The sequence below is a fragment of the Anguilla anguilla genome, chromosome 7 (assembly GCF_013347855.1).
Source record: "Anguilla anguilla isolate fAngAng1 chromosome 7, fAngAng1.pri, whole genome shotgun sequence".
In the NCBI taxonomy this organism is placed as follows: Eukaryota; Metazoa; Chordata; class Actinopteri; order Anguilliformes; family Anguillidae; genus Anguilla; species Anguilla anguilla.
Window position 1 is genome coordinate 55,692,437 of NC_049207.1, and position 27,308 is coordinate 55,719,744.

At 49.9% G+C, this 27,308-nt stretch overlaps 1 protein-coding gene across 7 annotated transcripts in view; it reads right to left on the bottom strand.

Moving 5' to 3' along the window:
- bnc2 (basonuclin 2) overlaps positions 1-27,308 on the bottom strand; it is a 293,681-nt gene that overhangs the window by 28,900 nt on the left and 237,473 nt on the right. The gene's annotated exons all lie outside the window — the stretch shown is intronic.

Genomic DNA, 27,308 nt, shown 5'->3' on the forward strand with positions numbered 1-27,308 from the left:
ATTTTTCGCCCGTAACTGTGGTAACCGCAGAGGCGTGAGGCTGGGGAGCAGATGACGGGGCAGATGTGGGGGCGATGGCAGGGCATTAAAAACATGTATTTTTATCAGGATGAGAGCACCTGTGCAGCACGGGCGCCTGGACAGCTCTGGCTGCTCATCCTAACTGCGTAAGGGGAAAGGTATCCAGTGCGCTGCAGTCCACTCCTGACAAAAACAAAATGATCGACTCCTCGTGTTAATATTATATTAGACGCTTAATGCTGGAAGCCATTACCTGGAGGGCGGGTTCTGCAAGGCTGTGGGTGTACCCTGAAGCCTGAGGTCAGAGGTCAAATCTGTCTGGCTAATGTGCGGTGTCATGCGGGGGGGGGGGGGTACCAACAGAAGCACTCACAGCTCGATATGTTGTGGCCTGTCACAACCTGAGGGACGGTGAGTAAACACGTAACAATACAGGATCGCCATCAAAAGGTATATTACTGTCTTTCATGCTGTTGTTGCTGCTTTATTTTTATTTTTTGTATTGTTACTGTGATTGGCTGTTATTGTCCCTATGCTCTGGCTTTGTATCTGTGTTGTAAATCGGTAGATAATGAGTAAATGAGGGATTTAGTAAATAAGTCTCCCAGACTTACGCCCCGTGGCGTTCGCTTTGAAGCGGGGGTGGAGGAGGGTCGGCTCACACTGGCGTAATGCGCTCTCAGACGGACGGAGAGGCACCCGAGCCCCAGCGAGTCGCCGTCGCTGCCCGCTCATCCACGCGATCACGCGGAAGCCTGCCGCCATCGCCCGCTCAACCGCCGCGCGCCAGACAGCCAGCTAACGGCCCGCGCGCCACGGTGACACGCTCGCCCGTCCGGGGCTTCTCTGTCAAACAAAAAAACCCACAAAAAAACAAACTGAAAATAAGTGCCGTTTTGGGTGAGCTGCAGTCCGGGTCGCTGAGCGTTCCCTGTGCTGCACCACATCCTGACTGGATTAACCACAGAGACAAAACATATATGACACAGAGAAAGGAAATAATAAATCTGCGCTATCTGATTTTTTATGGTTTTTTTGGAGTCATATGGGACATACGTATGAGACAGAAAAACGAAAAGCTGTGATTTCACTTCCTACCCATTTTTCAAAAAACAAAAACCTTAAAAAATTGTCACTCAAATGACGGTGACACTGAGATGCGTCTGCTGGTCGTGTAACGAGGGCTCAGCGATTGGCTGCCCAGCGGAGAGGCCCTGACGGGCACGCCCCTACATGGTCACCGAAGCCTGGCCTTGACGATAGTTGGACGGAGCCGGAGGTAGAACCAGGTCAGCCTTAACTCACCAAACGGTCTTCTCATGCGCGGTCTTGAACTGATTATCCTTCACAAATCACTCCTGACACACCGGGATGATGCAATCGCTCACCTTGCCAACTGACTTCATATGGAATTCATAACGCATTCATAAACACTACATAACAATGGCATCAGAAACTACATAAAACATCAGCTGCGCTATTATAACATGCTTACCACAGCATATTGTTTAAAGATTACACAAACTACTAAAAATCCCTTTGTACACACAGGGATGTCATTATATTATGTATTTAATGGGTCTGATGCATCGCTGCCGCACATAAGTGCAGTTAATGGTGCGCTGAGCTGAAATCTTTGTCACTAGAAATTCTGATGCGACCATTTGCTTCACATCCATGTTATAGGATCAATAGCGCAGTCATACAGTCTTAATAAAATATTCATCCTGACTATTTCAAGTAGCCTATCAGTCAGATTTATTTTGTCGTTGGGCATGTTTATTTAATTATTACACAAGTCTTTGTTCTAGAAAGAGAGGTGGAGAGGTGAGTAGAGTGGGAAGTACATTGCCAGTATCCTAACAATAAATAAAGTATAATCAGCTATTCTTAGCTGGTTTCAATGGCATTATTACACCACACATTGCCTCACTGCAACACAATGTGCTTGAATTAAAGCAGAATGTTGTGCAATTGCATAATTCAAATATCACGGTCATGAGGTATTTGTTTGATACGATACTACAGCTTGTTCATATTTATCATTTTAATTTTACAGCATTACCAAATGATGAAATTTTATTTGACAGAACATAATTTTTTTCTGACAAAAAAGACTAAAAAGAAAAAAGGTCTGCGTAACAATTTATTCTCTCCTGAATAAACGTGTGAACAATAATAAAAGGTTCCTACTTAATGATTTTTAGAGCAGCTGCCATTTATGAGTGTTTCATGCCGCCAAATGTGTTGAATGTGAAAGTATAATTCATCGTCGAAATGTTTTGAATAAAATTTGAAAAGCTATGTAAATTATTGCTACAGTCGAGACAGCGTGTGGGACCATTTAACACAACATTTTAGAACACTCAAGTTGCCCCTTCGTGTTAATTGTGATACAACGGCTAATTACACAGATTCAATTTAAACAACTGTAATACAAATTTAATCACAGCAACTGAGCAAAAGGTTCATTTCGGCAGACCTCGCTGGATGCACATTAATTTACGCTTTGTAAATTACACGAACGCTGCATTTGCAATGAAAAGGGCCTCATTATAACCCAGGAGCGAAAGCAAAGTGTGATGCTCAAGTTTCTTTTTTTAAACTAGTTTTCCGCCCTGCAAAAGGTATTGCAAAAACACACACACATATATCCATTCAGTATACTTACACAGACACATACGCACACACACACACGCATGCACGCACACACACACACACATACACAAACACACATGCACCCACACACGTACACACACAAAGCAAGAACACTTTTCTTAGGAAAATTCTTTTTGTTAGAAAAAGAAAAAAATAAATAAGAAAAGCGGTTGCTCTTCTGAAGCCCTTTAGGCAGCCGGCCGCCCGATCTCTCGTTCCCCGTCCCCCGGAGGGCGAGCCGGTCGGTGTCCTCCACACGGGGCGGTCCCGCGACGGTGGAATTATTTATCGGCTGGGCGGCGGGGTCAAATTTAGCGCCCGCGGGCGGCCCGTCCCGTCCCCTCCCGTCCCGGCCTGTCCCCCGAGCGGGGCAGCCCGGCACGGGGCCCTTTTCCGGAGGCATTACCGGCCCCCGAGAGCGCAAATGCAGGAGATGGAGCAAGTGGAGCGCACGGAGAACGCGGGGGGGGGGGCTTTTTCCTTTTTCTCTTTCCTTTTTTTTGTAAGTGAAAAGTCATGCAGAGGTACGGAGGGGGGACAGGGGGTCTCTGGTGGTCCAGGTACATCTGCGGACTGCCCCGGACGTGCACTCAGAGTGCTATAAAACGCAACCCCCCCCCCCCCCAAGCCCGCGGCAGGAAAACCCCCCCCAAAACGCCCCCCCCCCCCTCCGCTACATGCAGGTACAAATGGCTATTTGCTGTACAACTCCCACAGCATGTTTGCATCTGCTAGCCCCGCGCTAACAGCGTGTAAAACACAAATGGCTCCTCTGAACACAAAGCTTCTGCGATCGGGACGCCCACAGCACAGAGAGGCACAGAGCATCCCCAGTGAAAAGGGCTAGCGTGGCGAAGAAGAATAAATAAGCACCACATTCACCACGTGTGCACCTCACACAAAACAATTCAGCACTACAAGGCCTTAGAGTTACAGCTCACAATGTTCCCAAGAAAAGTAGCAATGTTATATATTTCTTTTAACCCTTTGAAGAGTAGGCTTTTTTTCTAATGTTTTTTGTTTTCAAAATTCTAACTCAGTGTTCTAGAACTCCACTGCTTTAAGTCACCAGTAGTGATTGTGACATCACCATTAGAACGTTCAGTTCAGAACATTCTAATCGCACATTTGTGATCACACACCTTAAAGGATTAAAAATAATTAATTTTATATTTTGCAGTATAGTTAGGGCAGCATTATGCTTCTATTCTTAAACTTAATGCCAGAGTATCATTCTGACTTTGGGGTGATAATATCACGTTACCAAACTAGAAATACATATTGCAACCAATACTACATAACGTACAGCTTATGTACGTACTGTATGAGCTGTCGGGGTCAGCTGGCGGTTGTACCGTAGCAGAAACTGGAGCAGTGCAGAGACATATTTATCTGCTACTGCCTAATTAGTGCCCCAGAACCCTCCGGGCAATTAACAGGGGGTAATTAGAGGGAGCAGGAAGCACAGACACGCTATTCTCAGACGATAGCGGTAAAGACGGGCATTTCTGCTGCGCCTTTCATGCACAGATCAGAATGCAGGTTATAGTGACGCAGGTAAATCACACCTGTCACCCCCGATGTGTCACAGAGCGGCCATTTTGAGCCATCCCTCACAGTGAAGAGGGCTGTAGGCTGGACAATGCACAGCTGGACTGCTAGTATGAATTCAAATAATAACGTAATTGGTAATAATCAGATTCATAATATAGCTAATACTATCAGGATCAACACATTATTTATTTTAATTTTCTAGCTGTTTTCCAATCTGCCTATAAAAGGTTCTTTGTGACAGTGCCTTGAAAAGCACTATGCAAGTACAGCTGTATTAGATATGAATCAATTAAATGTGATCTACATTAATTACCACCAAAGACAATCCAATCACTAGATATAGGGAATTATTTATTTGTTTTTTTTTTTAGTTGATCCTGAGGAAGAAAAAAAATAGAATAGGCCACAAATGGGGTGAAGTGGTTTCTGGTTTTATCACACACTGACACAAGGAGTACATCTGGTGACACATAACTTCTCCTCTCTCTCTCTCTCTCTCTCTCTCCCCACCCCCACTATTAGACACGCATGCTTGTGCTCATTCACAGGAAGACTGAGAGAGACGGCTCTCTCCTTCCGTTTCACCCCAGTGGAGGAGAGAAAGCGGGGTGACGGAGGAGAGAAAGCGGAGTGACGGAGGAGAGAAAAGCGTCCCGTCCCATCCCGTCCTCCGCTACACCGCGTCGTTCGCGTTTTCGGGAGACGGCCCCCTCGCGCGGGCGCGTCGGATGTGTCAGAACGCTTTCCCCTCTGCGGAGACGCTGCCGCTGTCTGACAGGCGGGAGAGCGCGCGGGGCGGGCGGGGCGGCGCGCGGGGCGGGGCGGCGGCGGGCGAGGCGGCGGCGCGTCTGTCGGCTCTGGTTTGTCCTCGGCCGCGCGCGGGCGGATGAAACACGGCCTCCAGATGTCACCGCGCCGCGGCGTCCTGAACGCTGACTCTGCGCGAGGCGCCATCGCTCGCCGTCAGCCGTGCCAGCCGTGCCAGCGACGCCCGTTTAAAATATTAAAAACTCTTTATCTGGCCCAGCGAACCCGCCATACCCCACGCGTGTCTCCCCCCTCCCTCTCCTTTCAGTTAGAGTCACGGCAAACTCACACAAGACAGCGAGCGGGGGGGGGGAGAGGGAGAGGGAGGGAGAGACAGAGGGAGAGAGGGAAGGGGGGGAGAGAGGGAGAGAAAGAAAGAGAGAGTGATATCAGAGAGAGGTGGAGAGAGGGGGAGAGTGAAAGGGAGCTAAAGAAAGAGACAGATAGGGAGAGACAGAGTGAGGGAGAGAGATAGATGGAGGGGGGGGGAGGAGAGAAGTGATACTAGAAGGGCTGAGAGCTTTGCCCCCCCCCCACCCCCGGTTAGCCCTTTACCCCGCGGTGGCCTCTGGCCTAACCCAGGGCAGACAGCGGGAAACAGATCCAGCACGGCGACTAATTTCGCTGTCAGCTCCATGAGCAGGGGTGACAGTGACAGGCCTCTCAGTGTGGCAGGACGTCCTGCTGCAGCCCTCTCTCTCTCTCTCTCTCACGCACAGCCGCTGTATTATTAATGAAGCCATCGCCATTAAGGGCATTTATACGCCAGCACAACATCCTGCATCTTCTTCTTCCAAATGCAGACGCACGACCATCTTCGAAAGTAATATTGCAGTAATTAACTCTTCACCGCCCGAAGTGTGACTGCCAGCGAAGACTGCAAGCCTCTACAATTATTATAAATAAATAAACACGCTCACTTTATAAGAGTGCACAGAGCGGTTCTGATTAGAGGCAGCTGATACGGTAATGTGTGCTAACAGTCTGAAATAATACTAGTATTACAGGTTTTTAACAGTATAGACAGGCCTTTGTTGTGTTATCAAAGCGATCGTCAAACATCACATCGCTGTTGAGGAGCGAGCAGTACCGCGATACAGGATGTTTCCCCCGCTTTGAGAAGTAATCTGACAGCATCTATTCTCTCCAGATTCGCTGGTTATTTCGGCAGAAGGGACCAGGGTGGTAACTGGTCGGAAACGGCCTGGAAATCGAGCCCAGGAAGGCAGCTGGTTCACCGTGCTTGTGAGCGACAACTTCCGCCATTTGCTGCCCATCTCTCTCACGATCTTCCCGCCTTTTGCGGGTCACCACGGTGACCAGCCTGCACGTCTCGATGGCGGACCCAGACCTTAAAGCGCCGCGTCTTTAATTCGGCGCTCGGGGCAGCCAGAGCGGGACCTCTGGACGGATCCCAAACGGGGGGGGGGTTAGCCACCGCGGCGTTTTGATGTCACTTCCACGCATACCTAGATAGCGGTGAAATAGATTCCAAATGCGCGAGCGAGCGGGGGTGGGGTGAGGTTCGGGGGGGGGGGGGGGGGGTTAGTGGAACGCTGGGAGGCGGGGGGGGGGCGGAGGGGGGGGGTTAGAGGAACGCTGGGAGGTGGGGGGGGCGGAGGGGGGGGGGTTAGAGGAACGCTGGGAGGTGGGGGGCGGGGGGGGGGGGTTAGAGGAACGCTGGGAGGTGGGGGGGGCGGAGGTGGGGGGTGGGGGGGGTGGGGGGGCGGGGGGGGGGGGGGCTGTGGAATGTTCCGGTCGGAGGAGAAGCGGACGCTTGGCCCGTGTGCAGCTGGCACCGAGCGGACTGAGCGATGTTCTGTTTTCAGCGCTCAAACGCGGCCTTGCCTTTAATCTCTATATCTTCAGACACGGAGAACGAGGGGGGGGGGGGGGGGGGGGGGGAATGCGCTGGATTGATTTTCGCTTTATATCAATTTTATAGCCAGGCTGCACTTTCTCACACACACACACAGCTGGGACAGGGAGGGGAAAAGAGGGGACTCGTGAAAAACTCTGGCCTCGTCAGTTTAATAAAAATGAAACACGATGTTCGCGCTGATCTCCATACGCGTGTTAAACCGTCGCCCGTTTCTTTGCCCTTTTTCTGATAATGTCAAGCGCCGCTTCGCCGTCTGTGAACTTAAACGGCCTCCTTCCGCACCGCCGCGGACGAGGCTGCGACGCTCTGGCCCCGCGCCACGTCCCATCTCGCGCTTCAGTAATGAAACGGATGGAAACGCAGATTAAGAGACAAAGAGCGGAAGATTAATAAAATCAGCGCTCATGGTCGAGGCCCACGGTGAATAAAACTCAGAATCGACACAGTTAGGAGATGAGAAGGAATGAGAAGCCGTCATGACTGCCCTCCTCTTTATCAATCCGCACTCGCTCATTTATTTCATTTTCTACCGTGTGAAATGGGGCGTGGCTTCGAGCTTTGGTCACTGATTGGACGTAAGCCATAGCGCCCAGCTGAAGTCATGTTCCACTTCTCTCCAAAGAAACGCAACGCTACAAAGAAACAAATGAACTGCGGAATTTGGCTAAAACGATGAGCCTCATTCTAATAACAGACTAATGCATGAACTCTCCTTAAATGTAAGTATGAAACATAGACTCTAAAAATACCGCGTAATAAGGAGAGGTGCAGAGTGAGCCTATTACTGCTCAACACAGCCAAACATGGACTTCACTCCTAAATGAACTTAAATTTAGATTTGACCATTTTCCAGCGTCATCAATAGTCCTCCATTTCAGAGCTGACATCATTCCAGGACTGTTGGAAAGTAAAAGTAGGACAATACCACCACGGGTTCAGGTTCCAGATTTAGGACCACGAGCTCCAAATAGAGCTCCCAGCGTAAGGGAGTTTTATAAAGAGTGGCCCCTGTGATTTTTCACATGTCGCTGAACGTGCAGCGCTTTGTGGAGCGTCAGCGTGTGACTGACCTGAGCACGCTCGCACCGCCCTGCCCCTTACCCTGCTGAGACACAGTGGCACACACAGCTTAGCACCGCCCTGCCCATTACCCTGCTGAGACACAGTGCACACACAGCTTAGCACCGCCCTGCCCCTTACCCTGCTGAGACACAGTGCACACACGGCTTAGCACCGCCCTGCCCATTACCCTGCTGAGACACAGTGGCACACACGGCAACACACTTATCTCCTGTCACTCGTAATTAGTCCGAAGTTATGCAGAGGCAGATTGATTGCCATGCCACAGCTACAATGGCGTTTTTGTAGAGGCATTTATTGCACGAAATGCTCTTTTCTTTTTTTTCTTCTTTCTTTCTTTTTTTTCTCTCCCCACCCGCCCCATGCTCCTGGAATGCTGGTCTATTTAGCGCGCCGCTGACAGCCACCGCAGCAGACTCACCCAGAGCGGTTAGCGCTTTCACACACGGTGACAGGGTCGTCGTGACAACAAGCTAAACTGCGAACGGCTCCCTTGGAGACCGGCACCCACAAGCCCCCGGCCCTGGGGCCCCGCCCCCCTCCTCCATCGCTGACACGCGACTGCGGTTTCCAAGTAATCCCCGCGCCCCACAGCGGGGCCGCCGCTGACATTTTTGCTCTAATCTTTGTTTATAGAGAGTAAATCATCTAAACAGAGCATGCTCCAGGGTGCAGAGCATGATGGGTAGGCGATAAGGCACAGCCTGGCACCGACGCTGGGTCTGGCAGCTACCCAGGATTACAGCGATAAACACCCCCTGTGCTAATGCTGCGCTAACAAAAATATAACACAGTGTGCACACAAACACAGAGACTGCTGCACACACACAGAGGCACACACGCACACACACACAAACACAGAGACTGCTGCACACACAGAGGCACGCACACACACATACACACACAAACACAGAGACTGCTGCACACACATAGGCATGCACACACACATACACACACAAACACAGAGACCGCTGCACACACACAGAGGCACGCACACACACACACAGACTGCTGCACGCACACACACACACACACACACACACACACACACACACAAACACAGAGACTGCTGCACACACAGAGGCACGCACACACACATAAACACACAAACACAGAGACTGCTGCACACACACAGAGGCACGCACACACACACACACACACAAACACAGAGACTGCTGCACACACAGAGGCACGCACACACACATAAACACACAAACACAGAGACTGCTGCACACACATAGACACGCACACACACACACACAAACACAGAGACTGCTGCACACACAGAGGCACGCACACACACACACAGACTGCTGCACACACACACACATACATACACGCACACACACAAACTCAGAGATTGCTGCACAAACATAGGCATGCAAACACACATACACACACAAACACAGAGACTCCTGCACATACACGCACAGACATACATACACACACACACACCATTCCAAGTCAATACCAATTTATATGCACACAGACACACACATCTATCCAGTACACACACAAACATACTTGCACATGCTTGTATGCACAAAAACGCACACTTACTACACAACACAATGCAAAAAATACAGAAGGCACCTTTAAAAAAAATTCCCAATAAGGCCACTCAAATTCTGAGATAATTCTGCCATAAATGGCTCTTATCACGCAGCGCTGCCCTGTCCTGCGAGACACGCGTATAAGTGGGGACGCGCAGAAAAGGAAGAGGAACTCCAGAGGAAACCGACCGTGCATTTAAAACGTTAAAAAAAAGGAGAGAGAGCAAGTGTGGAGAGGAGAAGAAGAAGTCCAGACTGGGCAATTATCCGGGCTGCACTGCATATATCTGAGCACAGGGTCAGGCACCTGCAGGGAGGATCGATACTCTTCCTCTTCAGTGGCAGTGTTGTCTTTAGTGATTACACTTCTCCCCCTCAGCCCAATCACTCTACACTCCCTTTATTTATCTGTTTGTGACAACAAAGGGGAGGCGGAATGAGCGGAGTGCTGCTACTTCAGCCGCTTCGGCTCCTCTCCGTCAGCCGCGTCCGAGGCCTGAGAGAGCTCGCCATCTTTCACCCTCTCGGCGCCGAAACTGAACACCGTTGCTACGCCAAAACTCAACACCGGTACTGCGCCAAAACTGAACGCCGTTGCTACGCCAAAACTGAATGCCGTTGCTACGCCAAAACTCAACACCGGTACTGCACCAAAACTCAACACCGGTACTGCACCAAAACTCAACACCGGTACTGCACCAAAACTCAACACAGGTACTGCGCCAAAACTCAACACTGGTACTGCGCCAAAACTCAACGCCGTTCTGGCTAGATAACAAATAAACTAGGAAAACCAGACCTGTTTCTGAAGGAACGTTCAGGGGAAAAAAGCTGTCAGTTTCACAGCTAACAGCTACAAAGATTTCAAGATATAGCTTATTAGCAACACAGTTTTGAATAAAGAAGCAGTTTTCGATTCAACGCCATAGATCACATCATTAACGCGTATGTTCTTACACTAGTCATTAAAAGTGAGAACACATGCCAGCAGTCATGTGTTAGGCACCTATATTAGCATACGGACTGTACAGCCTCATTTCAACACAACTCCTCTTCATCTGAAATGTATGTGAGTTCTGTTCCTCATACACGGTGGAGGTCCTCACTCAAGGCAGAGGTGTGTGTGTGTGTGTGTGTGTGTGTGAGGGTCATACATAGTATCGGTCCTTACTCCAGGCAGAGGTGTGTGTGTGTGTGTGTGAGGGTGCATGCGCATGTGTGTGTGTGTGTGTGTGTGTGTGTGCGTGAGAGAGAGAGAGGGTGCAAGCATGCGTGTGTGTGGGTGTGTGTGTTTATGAGAGGGTGCATGCGCATGTGTGTGTGTGTGTGTGTGTGTGTGAGAGAGAGAGAGGGTGCAAGCATGCGTGTGTGTGGGTGTGTGTGCGCGTGTGTGGGTGTGTGTGTTTGTGTGAGGGTGCATGTGTGTTTGTGTCGGTTGTGGAGCCTAAAGAGATCCAAGTGGATTAAGCCACCACTCGTATCAATAAGGAGAACATGGAGACTTCTTTCTTTTTCTTGACTTTTTTTTCTTAACAAACTGTTTTCCCAGATTTTCCATACCACTTTTGCAGAATTACTTGTAACATATTTTTCCCATTGATTGCAAGGTCAAATCCATACCCCAAGGTGGGGTTCTGTTGTTCTAATTAGCAAGGCTTTTCATCTCACTGTAACTGCTTCAATAATTACCTGTTTGTGTACATAAACACTACAAATGTTATGCGTGTCATTATCGTGGGTATGGCTGGAGGTTGCTAAGTTGCTAAGCCAACATAATAATAATAATAATAATAATAATAATATGATTTACAGAGAGATGTTGGGCTTTAGGAAGAGTTGTTTGCTGGTAAAGGTCCATGTTTTAGTCCCCTGGAAAGAACATTCAGCCAAAACCCGGCTATTAATTCAAATTACGTGCAGCGGCATGCTGTGCCACTTGAAATTTAAATATTGATTCAGACACCAAGGTTGGCTCATTTTCGGTGTTTTTCTGCTAAATGAGTCGGACCCGTTTCCTGCACGCGTAACTCAGAGGCCGTTTAACGATTCGCTGAGACACTGGAGGCTAAGGAAGGGACAGAGGCTGAGGGGTAAGCCCAAATGCTGCTGGAGATCCTGTTTGTTTTTCCACAAAAACACCAAGCAAAGCATCCATTTCAGACTACTTTGAAGTGAATGGCTATTTTAAGTTTTTAATCTGGACGTTCATATGATATAATCTGATGAGCGTATTCTTTTTTTTTTATCGGTTATTCAGCATTTTTTGAGCACTTCGGTAGTTCCCACTCTTGTCTAATTGGCTGTGCTTGGTAGTGGGCGGGACTGACTGTGATTCCTGGTTCCTGTTAACTCACCTCCTTTATAGGGCTGAAATAACACAGTTTATCATCAAAGACAGGGTAATGGCGCTTACTCACAGTGCTCCCTCCTTATCAAAGTCATTCACACGCTCAGCACTACAGGACCCTGCGGTAGAGAGTCTAACTTTCTGCATGCAGTAGCTATCTGAGATACTATCCTTCTGCGTATAGCATTTGGATTCCGGTCCCTGCTCTCTCCATCTCTCTCTCTTTCCCTCTCCCTCCCTCCCTCTCTCTCTCTATCTCTCTCTCGCTCCCCCTCTCCTCCCTGCTCTCTCTCCCTCTCTCTCTCTGTACTTGACTCTGCTTGTTACCGAGCTGTAGGGGAAGTTGGAGCCGGTGTCTGGAGGCTGCCGCTGCGTGTCTCGGTGCCGGCCGCTCCAGCCCCTGGCGTCGCGGGTGAAGTGAAGCCAGACCAATTGGCAGAGGAAGGCTGTGAGCACCCAAACACCGGGGAGACAGGGAGAGAGAGCCGGGGGGGGGGGGGGAGACGAGGGCCTACAGCTCACCTGTATGACAGGTCCCCCCGTCGAACGCAGCCATGCACAACCACAAGAGAGGCCTAATAAGAGAGGAAAAACAACCCCAACAGCTGAGGAGAGGAGAGAGAGAGAGATGGACAGAAAACAGAGATAGAGAGAGAGTGAGAGAGAGAAAGGGAGGGAAAGAGAGAGAATGAGAGAGGGAGGGACAGAGAGATGGAGGGAGAGGAAGAAAGAGAGATAGAGAGAGAGTGAGAGAGAGAAAGGGAGGGAAAGAGAGAGAATGAGAGAGGGAGGGACAGAGAGAGATGGAGGGAGAAGAAGAAAGAGAGAGAGAGAGAGAGGTCCTTTGCAGATGCAAAGAACAAATGCCTGCATAGTTTATGGGAAATCCACGCTTTTCAGATGGACTTAATAAACTCTACCCACTCTGAGAAACGCACGGGCTTTCCAGAACCTTCTGAGCCTGGGAGGGTTTGGTTCACATTCAGGTCAGATTGTAGCTGAAAGTCCTTGGTGGTCTAGGCCTCTCCGGTCTGTGCCAGGACTGTTACGCGCCCCCCTCACCCCCCCCCCCCCCAAACTATTATGAAGCGAAGCGTAGCGAGGCGCTCGCTAACGGGCCGAGCGCGAGGATGAGGAGGAGACCGAGAGTCCGCTTCCACTCCACGGATCCCAGAGCGCCGCCTAGCAGGGCCGCCGCGGACCGCTGCTCCGGCCGAATCCGCGATCGACTCGCTCTCCTGCGTGTGCAGTACTGACGCGTCACGGTTTTAACGGTATTTACTGAACAAATCCCCCCCCCACCCACCCCTCCCCTTATCGAGGCACGGACACGCATCCTTTGCGCTGTGCAAATTATCCCTAAGTACAGCTGGATATTTACTGAAGCAATTTGGGCTCAGATGTGCAACAGTTGTGCTCTACGTGGGACATGAACTCGTCGTCCTACGTGGGATATGAACCCGTCGCCCCCCCCCCCCCTCCCCCGTGACGTGTATTATTCACTGAGCGTTATCTACGGTTAGCGTGTTCAGCAGATTACGCTAGCACGCGTCGACTAACGTGCGCAGCTGGACGTCCGACCGAGCGGCAGTGGCGAAGCAGCTTGCGCAAATGCCCCACTTGGGAGTTAAACTCGCAACCCTGTGGTTTCAGACCATTACCGAGGCGCCGCACGGCAAAGCAGCCTCCAGATGTGTCACAGCGTCCCGCACACGAAGGGCTCCCCGTGCGCCCGCCCCAGATTCGGGCGCGTGTAGCGCGAGTCGCCGGGCCGATGTGGAGCCGTTACCGCGGACGACCCGGTCGAGCCGGAGGGGCTCCTCTCCGGGTGCCAGAGGCTCGGCTCGGCTCCGCCCCTCGCGGCTGTCTGGACCAATGAGCAGCCTTAAAAGAGCGATCGGTGACAGAGCCGTGACACCGCCGCAGCCCGCTGGTCGATCGATCGATGCGGCGGAGATCACACGGCCAACCGCCTTCCGCACCAAGATCAGTCCGTCCGCGGCGTCAATAATCCCACTGACCTTGAAGGAAACCCAATTTCCCCTCGCCAAAAAAGACGCCGCAATCCAATGACACTCATCTGGAGGCTGCGAGAGGGATTTGTTCCGCAGGAAGGGAAGCAGGATATAAGCGCCTGTATGAAAGGGGGAGAGACGGGGCGGGGGGAGGAGGGGGCGCCCCGGATCCCGTTTGAGCAGGGCCTAATTAAAACACACTCCCGCCCTTTGAAACGGGAGCCCGGGCCCGAGCGGTAAATAAAACTCAGACCGAGAAGATCAAATCTCCACCCGCGCTTAAGAATTCACAAATGAGCAGGCGCACCCGGGGGGAGACGCACGGGACGGCCCGCGGGGGGGGGGGGGGGCGGGCATGGGAGTTCCGCGGTGGGGTGGGGGCTGGGGGGGGGGGGAATTCCCTGGGACAAAGTTGAGAAAAAAGGGAAAGCGAAATGCAGGATGCGTTAGAGGCCCCTCTCCGGCCCCGTCGCGGGGGGGGGCGGGGGGTCGGGGGGGGGCAGAATAATGGGGGCGGGTCATTAGCACAGGCAGAATATTCCTTTTCATTGTAATCACAGCTCTCCACATGCCGGCCTGACCCGCTGAGCCGCCTCGCACCAGTACCAGTGGCCTCTCCGCCGGGGACAGGGCGGGGGCGAGGGGGGGCGCTGGGAGGAGAGCCGAATTATACCCCCCCCCCCCCCCCAATAAGGCCGTGGGCTTGGCCGCTGGGCTTTGATGTCAAGTCGACTTTGGTGTTTCTTCTCTTTCCCTCTCTTTTCTTTTTTTTTGTTGGGGGGGGGGGGTATCCCCTCCAGGGACACCAGTGACCCCCCCCAGGATTCATCACGTATGTTAAACACGCCGCTCGCGTTTCCCTCGTCCCCGTCCGATCGCAGGGTGGATCCGATCGCATATCCACGCGTGCCAGATTGATATCGAACGACCTCTCAATTCTGCCGATCCATTTCAGACAAGGCGAGCGTGAAACGTGAAATTCCTCTCACCGAACGGTGCCTCTACCGACCGATTTTCAGATAAGTTTAATCTTCTTCTGAAGTTCTGTTCACCTATCATGCTGTTTTTATTCTGCAAACACAACTCTTCGGTTTGAAGTTACTTTTGAGGTTACATTAACTGCTGTTACAGTATTTTGGATGTGCCTCATATGTTGAACATTACTATATCTATTTATTAGTTACAAAGCGCTTTGTGGCTACATATTTTAGAGCAACTGATTCATCAAAATATATTTTCCTCATATGATAAATCACAAACTACACTTAAGAGATCCCCCCACATATGTACACACACACACACACACACACACAACACTATATATATGATTCTTAGATATTGACATAAAGGTACAATTCTATCTCAGTCTGTGAGGAAACCCATGCATTTGAATGCACAGGTATCACTAAAACAGGACTTCTGAATGTCCACACTGTAACTATACTGGTATTGATATCCTGGTATGATTGCCTTCATTTTTTTCTAAGGTTCTTGAGGGCCCTGGAGTAAATTTCCAGAAGATGCAGCCCCTTTAACAGTAGAGCACGGCCATGCCAGCTGAGTGTGTGCAGACTCCTAGAAAGGACAGGCGCACAGAAAGCATCCCAGCATGCCCTGTGCTGTACATGGAAGCCATTCAGGGCCAGCTGGACTTAAAACAACAAAATAAAGCAAAAATACAAGATGTGGGACTGCATTTCATTAAGGCCAATGCCAAGATCCACATTCAGGTGCATAGCTCTATATCTGTTCATGAGTGTGTGTGTGCGTGTGTGTGTCTGTGTGTGTGCTTGCGCGTGTGTGCGTGCGTGCGTGCGTGAGTGTGTGTGTGCTTGCGTGTGCTTGTGCGTGTGTGCGTGCGTGCGTGCGTGAGTGTGTGTGTGCTTGCGTGTGCTTGTGCATGTGTATGTGTGTGTGGGTGTATGTGCGTGCCTCTGTGTGTGTGTGTGTGTGTGTGTGTGTGAAAGAGAGAAAGCTGCCGGAGATGTGACAGGCATCTGTCACACAGCAGACTGAACTGTGACCTGGAAGCGGTGCAGTGGCTGTGGCTCCAGCAGGATGCGTGTCAGAGCCTGCAGGGCCTCCTCTCCCCTCCGGCAGGCTAATGAGCGACAGGCTCAGAGACAGGGAGCAGACTGCAGCCCTGTGACACTGCCAGCCAGCTCCGAGCCTCACAGCCTACTGCAACCCACAGGCACACACACACTCATACGCACACACACACACTCATACGCACACACACGCACTTACATATGCACACACACACACACACACACACACACACACTTACATATGCACACACACACGCACTTACATACGCACTTACATATGCACACACACACACACACACACACACACATGCACACACACACACACACACTCATACGCACGCGCATACACGCACGCACGCACGCACACACACTCATACGCACGCGCACACACACACACACACACATGCACACACACACACTTACATATGCACACACACACACACACTTACATATGCACACACACACATTTACATATGCACACACACACTCACACACACACTTACACAGGCACACTGACACACACACGCACACACATACACTTACACTCACACACATACCCGCATGCGTGTACATGCACACACACACACTCACGCACGCACACATGCAAAATTTCCCACAATCCAGTGCGGCCACAGCGACTCAGACTGCAGGGCTTGCGATCAGACGCGAGTGCGGACGCAGGAACAGATGCGAGAGAAAGCGATTCTCAGCATCGGTGACCTTTGACCTCCCGCGCACGGCTAAGAGCGCGAGCGAGACCTCACCGAACACCGCGTGCCGCGTCTTCCCCGCGAGACGAGCGAAGGACTCGCCGTCCCGGACGCGCCATGCAGCCGACCCCAGGCCTCCATCAGGAGCCAATGAGAGGCGAGCGCAGGCAGGAAGCAGGAGACCTTGTACCCCAGGCCTCCATCAGGAGCCAATGAGAGGCGAGCGCAGGCAGGAAGCAGGACCAGTTCAGGGCTGACCATCTGTCCGTTTCCACCCGCACCGCACGGGAGCGCCGGACTGAACAACGTCCCGGATCATTCTGACAGGTGTTAAATTACCACAGAACACACAATATATGGCAACACTAATTCTCTCACGGTATTATTACTTATTTACTGTTTCACGCTTGACAAAGCTATACACCGTTATTTCTTTCTTTTGTCATTTGCTTCCAGGAGGAAGAAACGGAACAAAGCTGTGAGGAGCTCTGCTTCTGCTTAGCGTAACACGGTTCGTGGAAAAGCTTTTATTTTTACATCGTTCCTCCCCATTCCAGTCCTGAGCTTCTGTGCTGATGGTACAGGAGTCAGGGGCTCTTTCTGAATCTAATATAGGAGGAATTATTTCCCAAATCCTCCATACTCTGTAACCTGCGCATAACCCCCTTTAACAGCTTGAATCCATTTGGAGCTTGAAAAGGATTCAGTCGAATCGCTTGTGAAGCAGGGGCAGAGATTTGGCATGTGCGCTGGGGAACACGGGTCCTGGGCTCCGATCCGGGGTACAGTACGACCGTTTGGTGCTTCAGGGACACGGAGTGGATCTTTATTCAATTATCAAAGTTTTTCTCTTTTTTTTTTTTATTTCACTGTTAGGGTATCTAAATATGGAGCCCTCCCATGTCCTCCCATGTTGGTTTACATATTTCTCAACCCAGTATTTTTATTTGAATAATTGAGCATGAAATATTCGTAATTGGAAATCAATGTTCGCTCATGGAAATAATTCTGCATAGTTGGTCTGAAATCAGAAAGGCGTCAACACTGAAAAGGACACGAGATTAAATCAGCAACTAAACTAGCTTCTGCCCCTCCTCTGTGGAGACCACGCTATCCAGATTTTTATACATAACAGAATTATGAGGCCATCAATCCCACACACATGTAAGACAGCGCTGTGATTGGCTGACAACAGGCAAAAATGTATCCACCACTTCAGATGAGGCATATTTCATATTTCGTTGAAGCCATGCGGCACTGCTATTCAAAACAAGGAGCAGGTTTGTTTACAAGTCTCCTACACCCACATCAAACATGCCTGAACTACAGTTTGTAAGCATCATAACAAGAGGCAGAAATGTCTCTCTCTCTCTCTCACCGTTTCTCTCTCCATTTTTCTCACCATCTCTCTCTCTCTTTCCATCTCTCTCCATCTCACCATGTCTGTCTGCCCATCCGTCTCTCTCCCTCTCTCTTCCTCCCCATTTTTCTGTCTCTCTCCATCACGCCATTTCTCTCTCTCCATCTCTCTCCATCCCTCTCTCTCTCTCTTTCTTTCTGGCCCTGAACCGGTCACAGAAGCTTGGCGATTCTGCCCCATCCCCCCCCCCCCCCCCCCCCAGGAGAGAGGAGCATGGCGATTCTGCCCCCCCCCCCCCCCACAGGAGAGAGGAGTGTGGTGATTCTGCCCCCCCCAGGAGAGAGGAGCGTGGTGATCCTAAGGAGAGAGGAGTGCGGTGATTCTGCCCCCCCCAGGAGAGAGGAGTGTGGTGATTCTGCCCCCCCCAGGAGAGAGGAGTGTGGTGATTCTGCCCCCCCAGGAGAGAGGAGTGCGGTGATCCTGCCCCCCCCAGGAGAGAGGAGCGGCGCTGCAGCTGGCCAGGACGTGATCACAGAACCAGCGTCCCGGGCCCTTTGATGTGCCTGCAGCTAGCGCTCGCAGCCCAGAGCGAACCTTAAGCCCTAAAACAAAAATCTAGCTTGACGTCCTCAAATCATAACCATATGAATGTGAATTCCATGTTAAAAACATTTTTCTCCCCCCCCTGAGTCTCACGGATGAGGCATTAGCCAGTGATAACAGAAAACAGGTTTGCAGATAATGGGGAACGGAGGGGAGGCGAAGCAGCACCAGCCCCGCGTCCAAAAAGAGCCCAAACACAGGACCTAAAATGGAAGTTTCTCAAGAGTAACCGGCAGAGAGACAGAGTGACCTTCAAGTCCTCAGAGTGAGATGGAGAGAGAGAGAGAGAGAGAAAGGGAGAGAGAGGGAGAGAGCGAGGGAGAGGGAGAGAGAGACAGATTTCACCAAAATGAGAGAAAATGTGGAGTTTTAACCACCCAAATACTCTGTTTCGTAATAGTACAACACATTTAACCTTTGTGTTGTCCTCAGGGGCAAAAACAACTCTTCTGTGAGTTTAACAGCAGAGGAAACCCCCCTAAATTTCAATATTTTTTTCAGCAAGAAATTCGATGACTTTTCCTGGAGTGACCTTACCATTAGAAAAACTTAAACATTACCCCTTCTCATAGTTTATAAAAGCAGTGCACCGTCAAACTACAGAAATTGTCTTATGAGTCTTTATTAACCCTGGAGTTATGAAATAAAAAGCCATAATAAAAGCAACAAAAATCCATTATGTGTGTTTTGTAGCAAAAAAATGAGTGGAGTAGATTGAAGAAACAGTCTCTTTGGAGAACTCTTTTGGAAGAAAACTGTTATTCCAAAATTCTTTGATGAGTGACAGGTTGTTTCTACATGAAAAAATATTGATTTAGAGTTAAAAACTAAACAAAGAGGCTTTTTCACAAGGGGCTCTGGTGAAGTTGTGCCATTTTTGACCCTGTGGACACAGGGTGTGTGCATAACATGAAGACAACACAAAGCTTAATCATGATGTGTACTATATAATGATCTTGAGTTAAGCTATGCCCTGCTTCAGAAATATCCTTAATAAAAAAGGCAGTAAAATAAATACTGCTCTGAGTATGTGCCATTCACTGTACAATGACATGTTACTGGTGCCACCCAATTAGAAGCTGTGCTTTTATCTTCTCTTGTGTCTGAGTTTCATTGCATAGTAGCAGGTCAACTGAACAGAGCATTTAAAATACTGCAGAAACCACAGGAGGTAATAAACCCTAAATAAACCTGCTTTATCTTTCCGTGGAGTGGTGGTGCTTTGTGTACAGTTTAGATATAGCGTATAAATGTAATGTACTGCAGATGCCATATTTGCTCTGTAATAACAGCAGACGAGTCCTGTGTGAGATTTAAAGATGTTTACAGACTTGTTGAGTGTTTACTGTGTACGTAACAAAATAAAGATGTCAGTTAGATATCACAGCTGAGGGTTCCCTAAGGGAGCTGCACACTGTAAATCACAGCACTGTGAATATTTCACAAAGGCCTGGCCAAACAAACCGATTTGTAGGCCTGAACTGAAAATTAACTGCTAGAAAGCCCAAGCCCAAGGATAGAACAACGCTGTGGGGTTATCGCGTATTTGCGAGGGTTTCCACGGATTTATCGAATCATCCGGTTTTGGGGGGGATGACGCTCCAGCGAGCGGTTTGTGGTAAACGGTGTGTGAGCGGCGTCGTCGCTCGACGGCCACCGGGCCGACGCTAGCCTCGCTAGCCTCGCTAGCAGCTCTCCGCGGAGCAGAGCCACTGTGCTGCTCTCCTGCGCTCTCTAATGTTATTTCCTATTATGGGCCTGCTGTTTTGGCTGCTTCTGGTCCGTAGCATATTCTTAATCAAATCTGTTTTTCTTCTCCTTTTCTCTCTCTCTCTCTCTCGTTTTTTTTTTCTTTTTCTTTTCCTCCGCCCGCGGCCGCGGGTCGTTCAGTGAGACGGGAAAGCGAGCGTGCTGTTCCTCCCGGCCCCGCCACTGCCTCATGCCCTTACAAATTCCTCCGCGCAACTTAAGACGATCGGGCACACTGTGCGCAGATGTCAGGTCATTTGAATAAAATGGTTCCATTGTGCGGCCTTGCCGAGACTCCAGTCCCCCTCCTAGCCGTCCCGGAGGGAGGGGGGGCGGGGGGGGGGGGGGGGCGCGGGTGGGGGAGGAGGAGGACGGGGGGGGGGGGGGGGGGGGTTCACAGCTCCAGCTGGGGCTCTGGAACCAGGTCTGAGTCAGGAAAACCGCATCTCATAAAAGCCGAGAGGAAGGCTAATGTTGTACAAGGACAGAACATTAGTGAAAATGTCACTCAGGCCCGGTTCCACATGCTGGCTGCCGCGGCCCCTTCCTCTCCGCATGCCAGGCCGATATGAATCCCATCTGCCGCCGCCGCCAAGTGACAGCGAAGAAATACCGGCATCTGGTCTCCATTGCCGACGGCTTCGCCTTCCAACTCACAGCCTTAGCTGGAAACATATGGGGGGGGGGGGAGGGGGGAGGGACGGGGGGGGGGGGGGGGGGGGGGGCGCTGGAATGGACTAAAAAGGGGTGCGCTGGCACAAGAGAGACCCTCCTCTGTTTTTCACACATCACTCTGGATCAGACACGGCGAGTGGGCGGGTGGGGGGATTGGGGGGATTGGGGTGGGGGGGGGAGAAGCCGCGGGTTCGACAAAGAGAGCAGCAGTGGGACTGTTTACTTACTTGCCCCTGTGAACACAACTGCCTCTGTGTGTGTGTGTGTGTGTGTGTGTGTGTGTGTGTGCGTGACCCTCTAATAGTCATTAAGAGCAAGCAAGAGAGACTCTTCTCTTGATCAAGAGAGACTCTTCTATACTTGTATGAGGTACCCTCTTCTTCTTCTTCTCCTTCTTCTTCTATTAAATGCCACTTAGGATGTTGCTTAAGTTCAAATAGCAAGTCATTGTGTGCTACATTTACAGAGCACCTTCGCAAAGCTCAGACCAGATAGTTCGGCAGCGTTTGCCACAGTTGATCACGTCGGATGTTCGGCGTGATAAGAGATGAAGAGGGGCAGCGTCGGCCGGGTCAGACGCGCGCGGTGCGGCCTGGTCCCTGACGGTCGCTGAAAAACGGCGCATTTCTCATTAACTCTCCGCGACTCTCCCTCGCTCTCCCCCGTCTCACTCTTTCAGTGCCCCGGACCGGCGCAGGGGCCTGCCACACTGAATCATCGCCCTGGGCCCGCACACAATCTCCTAATGGAGGAGTTTACAGCACACAGCTACGGGAGAGCCGTGAATTACACTGAGTAGCTTTTAAACGTTTTTAATTAAAACTGCTAAAACCGAACGAATGTAGGGGAATTTAAGCCTATTGGCAGGGCCATTAGCATGGATTTAATTACAGAGAATACAGTCACCGCTGGTCATTATTATTACTATTATTATTATTATTACTATTATTATTATTATTATTATTATCATTATTATTATTATTATTTATTAGTATTTTAGTACATAGTAAACATAGGGAGCAGCTATGTTTTTGGCTCTCTCAGTTCCTGTGTCTAACCCCTGGTGGTACACAGACAGCACACTGCAATGCAAACCCAGAGACAGCTCTAGCAGGTAGAGCGTCAGACAGAGCGGGTATCAAACCCAGCGACAGCTCTAGCAGGTAGAGCGTCAGACAGAGTGGTTATAAAACCCAGAGACAGCTCTAGCAGGCAGCGCGTGAGCGTCAGACAGAGCGGGTATTAAACCCAGAGACAGCTCTAGCAGGCAGAGCGCGAGCGTCAGACAGAGCGGGTATCAAACCCAGAGACAGCTCTAGCAGGTAGAGCATGAGCGTCAGACAGAGCGGGTATCAAACCCAGAGACAGCTCTAGCAGGTAGAGCGTCAGACAGAGCGGGTATCAAACCCAGAGACAGCTCTAGCAGGCAGAGCGTCAGACAGAGCGGGTATCAAACCCAGAGACAGCTCTAGCAGGTAGAGCGTCAGACAGAGCGGGTATCAAACCCAGAGACAGCTCTAGCAGGTAGAGCGTCAGACAGAGCGGGTATCAAACCCAGAGACAGCTTTAGCAGGCAGAGCGTCAGACAGAGCGGGTATCAAACCCAGAGACAGCTCTAGCAGGTAGAGCGTGAGCGTCAGACAGAGCGGGTATCAAACCCAGGGACAGCTCTAGCAGGTAGAGCGTCAGACAGAGCGGGTATCAAACCCAGAGACAGCTCTAGCAGGTAGAGCGTCAGACAGAGCGGGTATCAAACCCAGAGACAGCTCTAGCAGGCAGAGCGTGAGCGTCAGACAGAGCGGTTATAAAACCCAGAGACAGCTCTAGCAGGCAGAGCGTGAGCGTCAGACAGAGCGGGTATGAAGCCCAGAGACAGCTCTAGCAGGCAGAGCGTGAGCGTCAGACAGAGCGGGTATGAAGCCCAGAGACAGCTCTAGCAGGCAGAGCGTGAGCGTCAGACAGAGCGGGTATCAGAGCTGTCGTGGTGGAGCGCGGTCCCACATAAAGAGCTCAGCAGTAACAGGGCCCCCCGCCACACGTTTAACACGGCCGCGAGATCACAGACACGCGGTGTGGGGGGAGGGGGGGGCAGTGCCACGTACAGCGAGCGGTCAGGGATCGCGGCGAATCCCGTCGCACCGCCGCCCGGGGCCTCGCAGCGACGGGCGAGGCCGAGCGACTGAATTGCGGTGTGAGTGACGCGTGACGGGCACGTTGCCCGGGGAACCGGGGCTGAGTTATTAACGGTGACAGGTACGCTACCTGGGAGACAGGACCGGGGGAAGGGGGGAGAGAGGATTATTTATAAGCGAGTAGTTAACGGTTGTAACCGACTGCTAAGCATTACACGGATGCCACAAGCGGTGGAATTCAAATTTCTGTGTGCTGGAGCGTGAAGCATCGCCTGTCACTGCGGAGAGAGAGCCAGCACACCCCTCAGCTGCAGTTAGCCTCACACTGTTAGCCTCAGACTGGCTTCTGGGAAAGCAGAGCTGCATCAATGTCACAGGCCCTGTGAAAGGGCCATGATGGGGAGTGTGTGTGTGTGTGTATGTGTGTGTGTGTATGAGTGTGTGTGTGTGAGTGTGTGTGTGTATGAATGTGTGTGTGAGTGTGTGTGTGTGTGTGTGTGTATGAATGTGTGTGTGTGTGTGTGTGTGTGTGTGTGTGTGTATGAGTGTGTGTGTGTATTTGTGTGTGCGTGTGCGTGCGTGTGTGTGTGTGTGTGTGTGGGTGTGTGTGAGTATGTGTGTGTATGAGTGTGTGTGTGTATGAGTGTGTGTATGTATGTGTGTGTGTGTGTGTGTGTGTGTGTATGAGTGTGGGTGTGGGTGTGTGTGTATGTGTGTGTGCGTGTGTGTGTGTGTGTGTGGGTGTGTGTATGAATGTGCGTGTGTGTGAGAGGGTGTGTGTGTATGTGTGGGTGTGGGCGTGTGTGTGCATGTGTGTGTGTGTGTGTATGAATGTGCGTGTGTGAGAGTGTGTGTGTGAGAGTATGTGTGTGCATGTGGGCCTGTTTGCTTGTGCTCAAGATTGTTTTACCTTTACAGTTTAAGGTTTCAGGTACTTCCATTTCCTAATATTTTTAAAGTGACCATCTTAGATTCTGATATAGACACTGCTGTCTATATCAATTACAGAAACTTCATTACAACCCATTTCTTTAATGAGATCATTTCTATGCCCACATTCTGTCATTCCCAGAATGCCGTGCTAGGCTAACGGAGGCCTGTAAGGCCTCATTGTTCCCATATTGGCCGGGTTTAAAAATAAAAGCCTAGAAATCCGGCGTAAATTCAGTGTGAAATTGATGTTCTGGAGCGTTCTCTGTCAAAGAAGCAATTCCATAAAGGGTATCGAATAGTGGATTTGTTCCTCAAAAAGGCTGACCAAGTTGATTGTTTTTAAAGGATACACGTTAAATCTGTGCCATCAATTCAAATAATAGATTTTAAGTTACAAATTTTTTATTATTCTTACGTTATCTCTGACAACATCAAATTGGTTAGGTTTTTTTTAAAAACCAGATAAACAATGGACAGAAAGAATTAATTATCCTTAGTTATTCTTTTATTTTTAATTAAAAAATTTTATTCATTAAAATACATTTAGTGAGAAAAATTAAGGTCACTTTATTTGAAGCTAAGCTACCACTGTATAACTAACAACGAATTCAATACATAATGGGAACTTAAAACCACAACAAAAGAGTGACATCACACACACAAACAAGAAAAACACAGGAGCAGGTTTTTCTCCTCAAGTTTAGCCCAGATGCTAAATGCACATAAATTCAAACAACGGGTAGCGTGGCAAAAAAAGGTCTTTTTTTAACACACAGCTGAGGGAAGCATGTGGATGTGGAGGTACCAGAAGGGTACAGGCCCATGGGACAGTCAGGCCTAAACGCACACCCAACACTGCTGTAGGCCTCTCCGTCCCGTTCAGTCCAACGGCCCCAAAAAAATAAAAATAAAAACAGAGCGCAGGCTGTTTGTGTGATCTTATCCCTCCGCAAATCCATCCCCTCTTTAACACAGTTTTCCTGCCTATCTCTCTCTCTCTCTTTTTTTTTTGGGTTTAATTGAATATTCATGAGCTGGCGGATTAAGAATTCGGAGACACGCCTTCCAGCACCTCTTGCAGTGGGGGTGACGCGACCCGTCAGAGCCGAGAGTACCCGGCGAGGTTCTCGTCTCCACTTCCCCGCTTCGCACGCTGATAGACAGGCGGAGGAGGCACGCGGGCAAGCGGGGTAAATAACCAATAAACAAAAAGAGAGAGAGAGAGAGAGAGACGGGGAAACGCCGCGAGGAAGGAAGAGGAAAAGGACGGAAGGAAGGGAAAGCGAGCGAGAGAGACGCGGTGTTTTGAGGTGAGGGGGATTAGTTAGCGCGATTAGCCGCGCGCTGCTGTTGAATGCGCATTGACTGAGTTCCTTTGTCACTTTTTGCTCCCCCCCAACAGCAGACCCCCCCCCCCCCCCAAAAGCTGCTCAGCAACGTACCTCCACATCGCTACCTTGTGATGGAGGTAAAAATAGGATAATTACTTTGGAAAAAAAAAAAAAAAAAAAAACACTGCGAGTAACGACAGACATAGAAGCTTTTCCCTTTTTCCCTCCCATTTGAAAGCCGGGGAGGTGAACAAAAGCATTATTTAATTTTAGAGAGACGTTTTTTCATTTTTTCCAGGGGCCATGTGTCATTTGTCTGAAGAAGAAGAAAAAAAACATGCCTCTTTACAGGAAATGTGCACAAGATATGTTAGGTGTGTCCATACATGGAGCAACAGAAAGTTTAATTAACCCTTAGTGTTATACAGATTTAAGCAGGGAGGGACTGTAACTGTCATTAGCTTATTTTCAAACGTCTCCTCTCCTCTCCACTCCTCTCCTCTCAGCGAAGACCGTTGATAACTCCTCTCCTCCACAAGGCCAGTACTGGCCAAAATATTCCTCCCAACTGCCCCCAAGGACCTCTGTCCTTTACTAGGAATAACATTCTGTGGACTGTTGTCAGAAGCAACAATGGTAAACGTGTCCACCTGAGCGTTCTGACAGATTAAATTTCACCCCTGCTAACAGCCTAATAGGGCATTATGGGATTTCAACGTCCTCGCTGTGACTGACCGAAGCCTGCTCGAGGTTCTTTGAAGATTATTTGAGCAAATATTTTCGGAGGAGTTGGCCTGAGCAGCAGTGCGGTTGTGTGATGCTCAGAGAGAGTGAGAAGTGCGGTGTGACTTCAAGGTGACGTAAATTAGAAACAGCTGACATTAATTGCTGGGGGGGGGGGGGGGGGGGGGGTAAAATATTTTCACAGCCGCCATGGTCTGGTCTCACATTGGTCATTTTTCAAGCCGTGTATTCAGAGGGGAAAATCTTTGAAAAAAATTTTTTTTTAAACAACCAAAAAATTGAGATAGAATCAAAAACAACAGAACTAACAGAACTGAGACATGGAAGACAGTGCTGACAATACACTGATGTGATGGGTACTCCTACTCAAATATAATAAGAGGCTGGTCATTATAAGCTGCCCCCCCCCTCCAGCCCCCCCCCCCCCAAAAGGGACTGGAAACCAGTGCTCCTAGGGTAGCACACTGTACCACTTACTCCTGACCTCAGAACAGAACATGTCTACCTCTCTCTCTCTCTGAGTCTCAGTTTCTTTCTCTCTCTCTCTCTGTCTCTCTTGTTCTGGCTCAGGACACAGTGGGGTAACCACAAGCACATGTAAAGTCGCTCTGAACTAATTCATTCAGGAACACTATGGTTTGTTCCGAGACCAAACTGCTGTACCTTTGATTAAGAAATGTGTCTGACTCCAATTTTCGGTGGTGGTGGTGGGGAGGAAGGGGTGGGGGGGTGGGGGCACTTGTGGCTTTACAATCAGAATTTCTCTTGTTTCTTCGTTTTTTTTTTTTTTTTTGTATTTTTACAAAGGGACATATTGCGAACAGATCACGAAAACGAAATTTTAGAACGGGGGAGCAGCCTCCAGCCATGCGAGGGGAGGTGAACAGCAATGTGTTAACTGTCACTGCGGGTCCCGGGAGCCGTCCAGCGAAATTAACTTTATTAAAGACTGCTCCCTGCGCATACGAGACATTTCCTGAGTGTAAGGGGGGAACGTCTTTAAAAGACATACAATCAGATGATGGATTTCCATCATTTAGACTTTTTTGTTTTAAACAGAGTTTTGGTGAATGTTTCTTTCGGGCGTTCATAACAATTTTTGA